Source organism: Ranitomeya variabilis, chromosome 1 (genome assembly GCF_051348905.1).
Source record: "Ranitomeya variabilis isolate aRanVar5 chromosome 1, aRanVar5.hap1, whole genome shotgun sequence".
Lineage (NCBI taxonomy): Eukaryota > Metazoa > Chordata > Amphibia > Anura > Dendrobatidae > Ranitomeya > Ranitomeya variabilis.
Window position 1 is genome coordinate 217,749,905 of NC_135232.1, and position 14,247 is coordinate 217,764,151.

General features: G+C 45.4%; 1 pseudogene; it reads left to right on the plus strand.

Annotated features, from left to right (window-relative positions):
• The first annotated feature begins 224 nt into the window (after positions 1-224).
• On the plus strand, positions 225-1,459 carry LOC143793875 (SKI family transcriptional corepressor 1 homolog-B-like; annotated as a pseudogene).
• The last annotated feature ends 12,788 nt before the right edge of the window (positions 1,460-14,247 follow it).

Consider the following 14,247-nt stretch of genomic DNA (forward strand, 5'->3'; position numbering starts at 1 on the left):
CTCGTCCGAAATAAGCAGCACGCTGCAATTTTTTTTTTCTCAGTCCGATTTCAGCTGAGAAAAAAATCGCAGATGAGATGTAACTCATTGATTAACATTGGTCAGAGTGCAATCCAATTTTTTTTTATCGGTTTGCTCTCGTCTGCATTTCTCGCAAATGGGTATGAGCTCTAATACAGACACTGTCGGCAGTGCCCCACGTTGTATCTTGCAGGGAAGACACTATGGAGAGGATCAGCGCCCAGAGGGAGCCCGACTCCTCGCCCAGCACGAAGCCCCTGGGCCAGGACACCCAGCCCTTCTCGTCCCTGAGGCCCAACCAGGTGGGGGAGACGTCGCTGTAAGGGGTGCCCATTGTATCTCTGGTGATAGACGGCCAGGAACGCCTGTGCCTGGCGCAGATCTACAACACTCTGCTGAAGAGCTACAGCTACAATGAGATCCACAACCGGCGGGTGGCGTTGGGCATCACGTGCGTGCAGTGCAACCTGGTCCAGCTGGAGATCCTGCACCGGGCAGGGGCCATGCCCATCTCATCCCGTCCCTGCGGGATGATTGCTAAGTGTGAGGTCGAGCGCCTGTGCAAGTAGCTCCTGGGGGAGCACCGCCCCCCAAGCTGCCCGAGAACTTCGCCTTCGATGTGGTGCACGAGTGCGCCTGGGGCCAGCTCCCGGGCCAAAGTGCATCTAATGCGGCTACTGCAGCCTCTACTCTTCTCCCCCAACAAGTTCATCTTCCACACCGGGCCCCGGACTCCTAAGTACACCCAGCCCGACGCCGCCAACTTCAACAGCTGGAGGCGGCACCTGCGGCTCAGTGACCTCACTGCCTCAGATGACCTGGCGCACTCCTAGGAGGATGACAAGGCCATGTTCAATGGTGGCACCCGCAAGAGAGCCTCCCCCTTCCCGACATCCTGTAGCAGCTGTGCCTGCCAGCACCTGGAGCTTCGGCCTCTGCCACCACTGCCTCCGCCACCAGTCATGAGCCTGCGGGGGGACGAGGAGCAGGCGGCCCGCAGCTTCCCGCTCTTCTCGGTACACAGCAAGGGCTTCTCCGGAGTGCTGCACAAGTTGACGCAGCCGCTCTTCCCGCCGCCCACCTATGGCTTCCCGGCCTTCGGTCTGTGCGCCAAGAAGGATGACAGCGGCCTGGGGGACAATTGGGGAGCTGCCCGGTGTCTTCTGGCCGGCCGCCCTGGCCTCCAAGGACTGAGTATACCCGCCCTTCTCTGGCCCTACCAGTCCCATCTAACCCAGCCTTGACCCAGCAGCAGGCGTCGGCCAAGACCACGGAGGAGCTGGAGAGCAGCGGAGAAGCCCAGTAGGAGCAGTCTGCCAACTGGGTGGAAGAGTACTCCGGGGATGAGGGGAGGCCCGGGAAGGCGCTCAGAAAGCTCCACCACATCTTCACCTTCAGGCCAGTGGTGAAGACTGCGTTGAGTCTGGCCAAGTTATAACAAAAAAAACCTTGCTCAGGTGCCGCCCCCCGCATTCTGGCGCCCTAGGCACGTGCCCTCAAGTGCCTAGTGGCAAATACGGCCCTGATTGCAGACCTTTGGCATTCTGGCACTTATGTCAGGACTCTGAACATTTTTTACCTTTTGTGCATTACTGCCCTTTTTCAAGATGGCGTCTTTGGTCTCATGTGCACTGTGTCTCTTGCTATAAAACTCCACCCCAGCCTTCAGTCTGTGCTAGAGTATTCTGCCTTGCATCCAGCTCCTGACCTCTGATTACTCCTTGGCTATACACCTGCTCCTGTGAACCTGTGTGGTGATCCTGCTAGTCGGCTCTGAGTTCCTGCTGCATACACAAGTTTCCAGTAATCCTCCTTCATCTGCTGTTCGTGTTTACTTCCATCTGCATTTGCTGGTCATGTAAGCTGTTGCTGCTTTGCAATAACCTGAGACTATTAACCAGGCCTCCCTGGTTGAGCTAAGATATTATTTGAACTGCCTAATAAGCATATCTATCTGTGCCTGGACTAAGACAAGGATTTATTCATGTCAACTATCCTCAAGAATAACTGTGCTTCATAGACTTTTGCTTCATTGCATTTTCCTCTGAAGTTTCCTATAGACTGCTAAGCTGCGTTTATTATTTGCACCAAGTGTTGTGGACTTGAGTTTCTCTCTGCACCTGTTTGAATCACCGTGTGATAATATAGACTTTACCACTTATAAAACTGTGTCCTGTAGTTGTCTTGTTCCACGCAAAGAGTCTCCTGAGTTATACCCTATAATTATTACAAGTTAATTTGCTGAGGTAATCTGGAGAAAGACTCTCCCACAAGTTGGTTTGGCTTGATGGGGTTGAGATCTGGTGACTGCGCTGGCTACTCCATTACAGATAGAATACCAGCTGCCTGCTTCTTCCCTAAATAGTTCTTGCATAATTTGGAGGTGTGCTATGGGTCATTTTCCTGTTGTAGCATGAAATAGGCTCCAATCAAGCACTGTCCACAGGGTATGGCATGGTGTTGCAAAATGGAGTGATAGCCTTCCTTATTCAAAATCCCTTTTACCTTATACAAATCTCCCATGTTACCAGCAACAAAGCAACCCCAGACCATCACATTACCTCCACCATGCTTGACAGATGGCATCAGGCACTCTTCCAGCATCTTTTCAGTTGTTCTGCGTCTCACAAATGTTCTTCTATGAGATCCAAACACCTCAAACTTGGATTCGTCTGTCCATAACATTTTTTTACAATCTTCCTCTGTCCAATGTCTGTGTTCTTTTGCCCATATTAATCTTTTCCTTTTATTAGCCAGTCTGAGATATGGCTTTTTCTTTGCCACTCTGCCCTGAAGGCCAGCATCCCGGAGTCGCCTCTTCACTGTAGACGTTGACACTGGCGTTTTGCGTGTACTATTTAATTAAGCTGCCAATTGAGGACCTGTGAGGCATTAATTTCTCAAACTACAGACTCTAATGTACATGTCTTGTTGCTCAATTGTGCAGCGGGGCCTCCCACTTCTCTTTCTACTCTGGTTAGAGCCTGGTTGTGCTCTCCTGAAGGGAGTAGTACACACCGTTGTAGGAAATCTTCAGCTTCTTGGCAATTTCTCGCATGGAATAGCCTTCATTTCTAAGAACAAGAAAAGACTGTCGAGTTTCACATGAAAGTTCTTTTTTTCCTTGCCATTTTGAGAGTTTAATGGAACCAACAAATGTAATGCTCCAGATTCTCAACTAGCTCAAAGGAAGGTCAGGTTTATAGGTTCTCTAATCAGTGACCCTAAACTTTGGAATGGTAGTGTCTATTTATCCATCTATCTATCAACATATTTATCTATCTATAGACATATCGATCTATCTATCGATAGATAGATGGATAGATATATCTATAGATAGATAGATAGATAGATAAATACCAAGCCCGATGCTTAGTAATAAACATAATAAAATGGCATATAGAGAGTTAAATAAAGACACACACACACAAAATCTGCATTAGGCCGGGGTCACACTTGCGAGAAACTCGCACAAGTCTCACACCTCAATACCCGCACTGCCACCGGCACTCGGACTGGAGCGTTCAGCTGCATAGAAATACATGCAGCCGCGCACTCCAGTCCCGAGTGCCGGTGGCAGTACCGGGTATTGAGGTGCGAAATTTGTGCGAGTTTCTCGCAAGTGTGAGCCCCCTGCCTTAAACGAGTAATTTTAAAAATTAAAAAAAAAATTCTGCACCAGAGAGGGAAAGCCAGTGACTGGGGGCCTATGTTTAAAGCCTAGGAAGGGGTTAATACCCATGGATCTTCCCAGGCTATGAATATCAGGCCGCAACTGTATATTTAGCCTTTACTGGCTATTAAAATATGGGGACCCTCCCAAAAAAATGACGTGAAGTCCCCCAATAATTAATAGCCAGAAAAGGCTATGCAGACAGCTGCAGGCTGATATTCATAGCCTAGGAAAGGACCATGGTTATTGCCCCCACGGCTACAAATACCAGCTCACAAACGCCCCAGAAATGGTGCATCTCTAAGATGGGCCAATTCCGGCATTTAGCCTCTCTCCTCCACTGCCCTGTAGTGGTGGCATGTGATAATAGTTGTGGGGTTGATGTCACCTTTGAATTGAATTGTAATTGTACATCAAGCCAGCTTAGTAATGGTGAGGTGTTAATAAGATACCTATCCATTACTAATTCTATAGTTGTGAAAGGCTAAATAAACACACAGCCAGAAAAAAGTATTTTAATGAAATAAAACACTACACAGTTTGCCATCTTTATTGTATGCTTAATTCCTGCAACTTTGTGATCTCTTGCAAAAAATAAATAAAATAAACCAACACAAATACTCCACTGTAGTCCATTTAATTTTAACAAGTGTCCCATGACGATCTTCCCTATAGAGCGGACACATCAGGAGATGTGACTGCTCTACAGGGCCTCCAGTGACACACTGATAGGAGACAATGGCTCCTGCAGTGTTATCACTGAGGGTTCAATGTTCTCACTTTACGGGCACTGCTGCGTGAGAATTTTCCCATGCAGTGGTGCCGCAAGTGACAGTATGAACTCTGCTGAACTCACGGCGGCATAGGGATACAATGCGGAGGATTATCTCCTGTCATTGTATCACCGGAGCCCCTGGAGAGCGGTCACATATCCCGATGTGACAGCTCTCCACGGGAGACTGTCGTGGGACACTAGTTATTAAATGGATTACATTGGAACAGGGAGTATACTGTTAGTTTATTATTATTATTTATTTTTTTTTACAGGTGATCGAAGGCGTCGGGGATTAGCTGTATGGTGAGTATATACTGTATGTGCTGTACGTGTATATATGTGTATGTGTTTTTTTTACACTTGAACATAGTAGCCGGATGATGGGACTACTACTGTCCCATCATCCGGCTAGCTGTCACTGTAGCAGGCATAGCCGGATGGGACTAGTAGTCCCATCGGACGATACTTGCCTACATACAGACACACACACACACACACACACAGCCCCGCACACACATACAGACACACACAGATACACACAAACACCCACACATCTTCTCTGCACACAGTTTCCACCCACACTCATAGTCTCTGCCCACACACTCTTCCTCCTCCCGATCTGCAGCATTTCTCACACGCAACTCCGCAGGAAAACCACAGATCTTTTTAAACCTGCGGTTTGCCTGCGGATTTGACTGAATAAATGGAAGTCAATGGGTGCAGAAACGCTGCAGATCCGCAAAAAGAATTGACATGCTGTGGAAAAAAAAACACTGCAAATTCGCATGTTTTTTTTCCGCAGCATGTGCACACTAATTGTCAGTTTCCCATTGACTAACATTGCTTGTGCACTACACTGTGGATTTGATGCAATTCTGTGCATCCCAAAAAGGTGCGGAAATGCATCAAAATCCGCAATGTGTGCACATAGCCTTACAATATGTTAGAACAAAGTCAGCGCCCATAAGTTGGAAGCTCTGGCTGGAGAGGAGAGAGGAACACACATGATGATAATAGAATAAATGCAATGCAAGCAATGAAGTGCACATAAGATCCAAATTCTAATGGCCAGAAGTCAAAAGACAAAAACAAAAACAAAAAACAAAAGCATAAACCAAATGAAAAGGCACAAAAATGTTTCTACCATATATCAAGATGTACAATAACAAATTATATTGTAGTACCGTGTTAGACAGAAAAATCGATGTGAATACTTTTCTGCCCAATGATGACAAAAGTATTCTAGGAGTGATACCTTTATTGGCTAACCAGAAAATAATGTTTGCAAGCTTTCAGAGCACAAAGGCTCCTTCTTCAGGCAAGATTACAAATAGATTAATAAGAAAAGAGCACAACATTTAAATGATACTACAGTAGGACATTTGTTCAGGGGGGTGGGAGGTGTGATAAGTCAAGGAAATCAAATTAGGCATTTTCTTACAAATGGAGAGGCAGTGGGAATAATGATCTTAGTTATCTGGAGTCTGTCTGGTGGAGGTGTGAATGGTATCCATGTAGTGACTCATAAATCCAGGTGTTAAATTGAGTCCTAATGTTAAAGAATTGAACATCTTCATCAGTTTGAATTCCCACATTTTTCTTTCCCTGTCATCCTTAAAGTGACCTTTTAGTATTAAGACTTTAAAATCTGCCATACTGTGTCCAGGTCCAGAGAAATGTTTTCCCACAGGCGTGTCCATTTCATTTCTGATTGTGTGTCTGTGTAGATTCATCCTAGTTTGTAGTTTTTGCATGGTTTCCCCAATATAGATACAATGTACAAGGTGCCCTGGAAGTATCATGTACACAATGTTGGAGGATGTACATGAAAAGGAGCCCGTGACCTTATAGTCCTGATTTGTGTTTGGTACGCGGACTATATTTGTTGGTAATATGTGGATACAAGTTTTGCATTTTTTATTGTTACAAAGGAATGTGCCCGTCACTGATGGTGATGAGAGGACACTTCTGACCAGGAGATTCCTTAAAGGGCCACTGTCACCCCCCCCCAGCCGTTATAAACTAAAAGAGCCACCTTGTGCAGCAGTAATGCTGCAGTCTAACAAGGTGGCTCTTTTAGTTTTTGATTCATTTATTACCTCAAAAAAGCGTTTTAAAAATTGGCCACACATACCAGATATTATACCGGGAGGCGGTCCGAAGCGTCCTGTATGAATCCCCCAACTGCCGTCACTCATCTCTTCAGGGCCAATGGTCCCCGCCCCCTGAGTGCTGTTATCGTCTGAAATCCGGCGCCTGCGCTGTGCGTGCCTGCCTGGGGCCTGCGCAGTGTTCATTGTCAGTGCGGCCACACTGTAGCTGAATCCCCCGCCCCGCACTGTTATTCATTATGCACAGTGCGGGGCTGGGGTTCCTGGGAAGGCGGGGGAGCTGGGGAGCGTCTAAACAGCGCAGTGCGCATGCCCAGGAACCCCAGCCCCGCACTGTGCATAATGAATAACAGTGCGGGGCGGGGGATTCAGGTGGCCGCACTGACAATGAACACTGCGCAGGCCCCAGGCAGGCACGCACAGCGCAGGCTCCGGATTTCAGACGATAACAGCGCTCAGGGGGCGGGGACCATCGGCCCTGAAGAGATGAGTGACGGCAGTTGGGGGATTCATACAGGACGCTTCGGACCGCCTCCCGGTATAATATCTGGTATGTGTGGCCAATTTTTAAAACGCTTTTTTGAGGTAATAAATGAATCAAAAACTAAAAGAGCCACCTTGTTAGACTGCAGCATTACTGCTGCACAAGGTGACTCTTTTAGTTTATAACGGCTGGGGGGGTGACAGTGGCCCTTTAAGTTAGGTGGCTGTGTGTAGGCGAGAAGTGATAGTTCTGGGAATATGTCTTTCAATTTGTGGTCTCTGTGGAATATGGGTTGGAGATCAGCACCAATTTTCCTTAGGATGCTCATGTGGGGGTTGTATGTGACCACAAGAGGTACCCTGTTGTTATCCTCTCTCAGTTTGTAATCCAAGAGGTTGTTTCTTGGGATCCTTGTAGCCCTGTGGATCTGAAAGAAAAGCCATAGAATCCATAAAAGCAAATAACAATATCATCATCAAACCAGCAGACAAAGGAGGAGCTGTAGTCATAATGAACACGGTGGATTACATCCAGGAAGCAAACAGACAACTCTAGGATATAAAATACTACACTCCACTTCAGGAAGATCCAACCAAAAAATACACAGAGGAACTAACACATATCATCAATGGATGTGATTCTACTTCATCCTCACTGCTGGAACTAATACCAGACAATCCCCAAACAGGCACCTTCTACATGTTGCCTAAAATACATAAAGAAGGTAATCCTGGGAGGCCTATCATCTCTGGTATTGGGACTTTAACTGAGAATATCTCAGGCTGGGTGGAGAACATTCTGAAACCCTTGGTGAGGCGCACACCCAGCTATATCCAGGACACCACAGATATTCTTTGCAAATTGTCAGCGCTGGGCCCACTTCCAGAGGACACGATACTAGCCACCATGGCTGTAGAGTCTCTCTATTCCAATATTCCTCATGAGGATGGAATTGCAGCATGCAAATATTTCCTTCAAAAGAACAATCTAGCCACAGAACCAACACTGCAATTTAACAGGTTTGTGCTCCATCACAACAATTTTTCTTTTGGGAACAATTTATACCAACAGTGCATGGGTAGCACCATGGGAAGCAAAAAATCCCCACAATATGCCAACTTATTTATGGCAAAACTGGAGGAAGAATTTTTGTCATCTTGCTCTGTTAACACTAGAAGTCCCAGAGAGGGGTCATTTGACCCTCTTTCAGGACTTCAGGGGGAGCTCGAAATTTCTGGGACTTCTAATGTTAAACCTCTTGCATACTTCCGCTACATTGATGATCTGCTAATAATATGGACAGGCTCAAAAGATGATCTACTCACCTTCTACAATAACTTCATCAAGTATCACCCAACCATCAAGTTCACCCTCAACTTTTCAAAGACCCAAATACATTTTCTGGACATGACTATATACATCAAAGACAAGGCCATACAAACATCAATTTACCATAAGCCCACAGGACGTCCGGGTTATCTTAGATGGAACAGCTCTCATCATCTACAGTCAAGCTCTGAGGTATATTCGGATCTGTTCAGACAGAAAAGACAGGGAACTACAGCTGCGATCACTGAGGAATACATTCCTACAACAAGGATACCATCCACTGGTAATCGATGAACAGATCCACAGGGCTACAAGGATTCCAAGAAACAGCCTCTTGGATTACAAACTGAGAGAGGATAACAACAGGGTACCTCTTGTGGTCACATACAACCCCCACATGAGCATCCTAAGGAAAATTGGTGCTGATCTCCAACCCATATTCCACAGAGACCACAAATTGAAAGACATATGCCTAGAACTACCACTTCTCGCCTACAAACAGCCCCCTAACTTAAGGAATCTCCTTGTCAGAAGTGTCCTCTCATCACCATCAGTGACGGGCACATTCCTTTGTAACAATAAAAAATGCAAAACTTGTACCCACATATTACCAACAAATATAGTCTGCGTACCAAACACAAATCAGGACTATAAGGTCACGGGCTCCTTTTCATGTACATCCTCCAACGTGGTGTACATGACACAATGTACAAGGTGCCCTGGAAGTATCTATATTGGGGAAACCATGCAAAAACTACAAACTAGGGTGAATCTACACAGACACACTATCAGGAATGAAATGGACACGCCTGTGGGAAAACATTTCTCTGGACCTGGACACAGTATGACAGATTTAAGTCTTAATACTAAAAGGTCACTTTAAGGATGACAGGGAAAGAAAAATTTGGGAATTCAAACTGATGAAGATGTTCAATTCTTTAACATTAGGACTCAATTTAACACCTGGATTTATGAGTCACTACATGGATACCATTCACACCTCCACCAGATGGACTCCAGATAACTAAGATCATTAAAAGTAAAAAAAAAACAAAAAACACTACATACTCACAAAATGATGTCTGTCACGTCCCCCGCCGTCAGCTTCCCGCACTGACTGTCAGTGCCGGCCGTAAAGAAGAGCACAGCGGTGACGTCACCGCTGTGCTCTGCTTTACGGCCGGCGCTGACACAGTCAGTGCGGGAAGCTGACGGCGGGGGACGTGACAGACATCGGAATGTGAGTATGTAGTGTTTTTTTTTTTTTTTAACTTTTACAATGGTAACCAGGGTAAATATCGGGTTACTAAGCGTGGCCCTGCACTTAGTAACCCGATGTTTACCCTGGTTACCCGGGTGCTGCAGGGGGACTTCGGCATCGTTGAAGACAGTTTCAACGATGCCGAAGTCATTCCCCTGATCGTTGGTCACTGGAGAGAGCTGTCTGTGTGACAGCTCCCCAGCGACCACACAACAACTTACCAACGATCACGGCCAGGTCGTATCGCTGGTCGTGATCGTTGGCAAGTCGTTTAGTGTAACGGTACCTTATAAAAATGCCTAATTTGATTTCCTTGACTTATCACACCTCCCACCCCCCTGAACAAATGTTCTACTGTAGTATCATTTAAATGTTGTGCTCTTTTCTTACTAATCTATTTGTAATCTTGCCTGAAGAAAGAGCCTTTGTTCTCTGAAAGCTTGCAAACATATTATTTTCTGGTTAGCCAATAAAGGTATCACTCCTAGAATACTTTTGTCATCATTGGGCAGAAAAGTATTCATACCATATATCAAAGCATTTATTATTAACCATATAAACATACATAAAATACACTTCTGTTATTTTATGCATGTTTACTTGGCTAATAATAATTGCCTTGATCTATGGGGGTTGACTTTGTTCTGACCTATTGTAATTGTCCTTATGTTTAGACAATGTTGGATTGTTACACTTATGCCACAGTTAGCCTATGACTAAGGGTGTGTATACAACTGAAACACGTCAGGTACGAGGCCTCAACTTTTAATGTTTTAACTACATTTGAATAAAGAATCTGTTTTATCCCTGGATGGTTGTGCCAAAATCTTTCCCCATTTTTTTATCTACTGCCCATCTAGCAGGGTTGGGGGCTCATATCTGCATAGAGGCCTACTGGGGGATTCCTCTGTTACCCTATGGGCCAGTCCAAGCCTGCCTACTGCATTTCTAAGTCCTCTAAAATTTTCACTACTACCTCTTTGATGAAATGTATTACCTTACTTTATATCACCTATACAAACCCATATTGACATTCCACTTCTGACAACATCTTCTTGTTTACTGCCATTACAGGTGCTTTATCAAAGGGACAGGTCTCAAACCATCCTGAAATAGATTTGTACAGGCAAGCATGACTTGACTGGCAAACTGCCTAACTGGGCATATGCCCGCTGGGCTGGATCACTACACTACACTGTAGGCAGTTGATGCTTTTAAACTCCTGCCTGCTCACACTGAATGAGTGCGCGTATACACTCATAGCACTGCCACTGCGCACACAGTGTTATTTCTATGCCTAACGCTGGCAAGTACTAGCATCAGGACATGTACCTCTACAAGTGATAGGATGTCTTATTGTGGGCAGAGTTCGCACTTTGATCTCCAGAAGTCATTGGTGAGAACATGGATTCTTCTCTGCAATCCAGGAGCAGGCTCAGCAGCCTAGCAACCCCCCCCCCCATCTCACTGATCTGAGCGAGTCCCAATATGGAAACATTTTATGTATGCAACAGTCACAACCTTTTATAAAATACAGTGGGGGAAAAAAGTATTTAGTCAGCGACCAATTGTACAAGTTCTCCCACTTAAAAAGATGAAAAAGGCCTGTAATTGACATCATAGGTAGACCACAACTATAAGAGTCAAAATGAGAAAACAAATCCAGTAAAATAACATTGTCTAATTTGGCAAGATTTATTTAGCAAATTATGGTGAAAAATAAGTATTTGGTCATTAACAAAAGTTAATCTCAATATTTTGTTATATATCCTTTGCTGTCAATGACAGAGGTCAAACGTTTTCTGTAAGTCTTCACAACATTGGCACACACTGTTGTTGGTATGTTGGCCCATTCCTCCATGCAGATCTCCTCTAGGGCAGTGATGTTTTGGGCCTGTCGCTGGGCAACATGGACTTTCAACTCCCTCCAAAGGTTTTCTATAGGGTTGAGATCTGGAGACTGGCTAGGCCACTCCAAGACCTTCATATGCTTCTTCAAAGCCACTCATTCATTCTCCTGGTGGTGTGCTTGGGATCATTATCATGCTGAAAGACCCATAAACGTTTCATCTTCAATGTCCTTGCTGATAGAGGAGGTTTGCACTCAAAATCTCACGATACATGGCTCCATTCATTTTTTTATGTACACGGATCAGTCTTCCTGGTCCCTTTGCAGAGAAACGGCCTGAAAGCATAATGTTGCCACCCCATGCTTCATAGTAGGTATGGTGTTCTTTGGATTCAACTCAGCATTCTGTCTCCTCCATACACGCCAGGTTTTGTTTCTACCAAACAGTTCTACTTTGGTTTCATCAGACCAGATGACTGTTGTGGATTCTGTTGGTGGGCTCCCTCTGGTGGTTACTGCTGGTACTGGGTGACTTTGGTGGGTTGCGGCCTTTGGTTTCCACCTGTCCATCAGAGGCTGGGTGTTTCCTATTTTACCTGGCCTTTCTGTCATTTCCCTTGCCGGCTATCAATGTGTTCAGATGTGCTCTGTTTGGTTCCTGCCTACCTGCTCCCAGATCTTTCAGGATAAGCTAAGTGCTGATTTTCAGTTGTTTGGTTTTTTGGTCCAGCTTGCTTAGAATGTCTCTATGCTAGCTGGTTGCTCTAGTGGACTGAGGTTCTCCCCATGTGCCATGAGTTGGCACATGGGTTCTTGTAATCTCAGGATGGTTTTTTTTTTATTAGGGTTTTTTGCTGACCGCTCAGTCCCCTTTTGTATCATTCTGCTTTCTAGTTTTCAGCGGGCCTCTATTTGCTAAAGCTATATACATCATCTCTATGTGTGTGCCTTCCTCTCATTTCACCGTCAATACATGTGGGGGGCAACTATACCTCTGGGGTTAATTCCTCTGGAGGCAAGTGAGGTCTTGTTTTCTCTGCAGTACTAGTTAGCTCTTAGGCTGGTGCGTGGCGTCTAGAACCAACGTAGGCACGCTCCCTGGCTATCTCTAGTTGCGTTTGTCAGGCGTAGGGCAGCGGTCAGCCCAGGTTCCATCACCCTAGAGCTCGTCCGATATTTTGTTATACTTTGCTTGTCCTGTGCTATCCCTAGCCATTGGGGATTCATGACAGTATAGCCGGCCCACAAAGTGTTAATTGTTTGGGCTGAAGCAGGAGGAAAAGAAGTGTTCAAGGAAAATTTTTTTTTTTTTTTCCTTCAGAGTTTTGCTGCCTAGCCCTTAATTGCTGTCTAGCTGCTTCTTACCTCCACTTAACCCTTGAATGGCTCTGATCTTAGCTGTTTATCATGGATGTCCAGAGTTTGGCTTCCAGCCTGAGTAATCTCGCGGCAAAGGTTCAAAACATACAGGATTTCGTTGTTCACACTTCCATGTCTGAACCTAGAATTCCTATTCCAGAGTTTTTTTCTGGAGATAGATCTACCTTCCTGAATTTCAGGAACAATTGTAAATTATTTCTCTCTTTGAAATCTCGCTCCTCTGGAGACCCTGCTCAACAGGTCAAGATTGTTATATCGTTCCTACGGGGCGACCCTCAGAATTGGGCATTTGCATTGGCACCAGGGGATCCTGCGTTGCTCAGTGTGGATGCGTTTTTTCTGGCATTGGGATTGCTCTATGAGGAACCTAACCTAGAGATTCAGGCTGAAAAGGCTTTATTAGCCCTCTCTCAGGGGCATGATGAAGCGGAAATATATTGTCAGAAATTTCGGAAATGGTCGGTGCTTACTCAGTGGAATGAGTGCGCCCTGGCTGCAAACTTCAGAAATGGTCTTTCTGAGGCCATTAAGGATATTATGGTGGGGTTCCCTGCGCCTACAGGTCTGAATGAGTCTATGGCTATGGCCATTCAGATTGATCGGCGTTTACGGGAGCGCAAACCCGTGCACCAGTTGGCGGTGTCTTCTGAACAGGCACCTGAGACTATGCAATGTGATAGAATTCAGTCCAGAAGTGAACGGCAAAATTATAGGCGGAAAAATGGTTTGTGTTTTTATTGTGGTGATTCAGCTCATGTTATATCAGCATGCTCTAAACGCACAAAAAGGGTTGATAAATCTTTTGCCATTGATACTCTGCAGTCTAAGTTCATTTTGTCTGTGACTCTGATTTTTTCACTGTCTTCCATTTCCGTCGATGCCTATGTGGATTCAGGCGCTGCCCTGAGTCTTATGGATTGGTCATTTGCTAAACGCTGCGGTTTTAGTCTAGAGCCTCTGGAAGTTCCTATTCCTCTGAAGGGAATTGATTCTACACCATTGGCTATGAATAAACTGCAGTATTGGACACAAGTGACCATGCGCATGACTCCCATTCATCAGGAGGTGATTCGCTTCCTTGTACTGTATAATTTACATGATGTACTAGTGCTTGGTCTGCCATGGTTACAAACTCATAATCCTGTCCTGGACTGGAAAACAATGTCTGTGCTAAGCTGGGGATGTCAGGGGGTTCATGATGATGCACCTCCGATTTCTATCGCTTCATCGACTCCTTCGGAGATCCCTGCGTTTTTTCAGATTATAAGGATGTTTTTGAGGAGCCTAAGCTCAATTCGCTCCCTCCTCATAGAGAGTGTGACTGTGCTATAGAATTGATTCCTGGCAGTAAGTTCCCTAAGGGT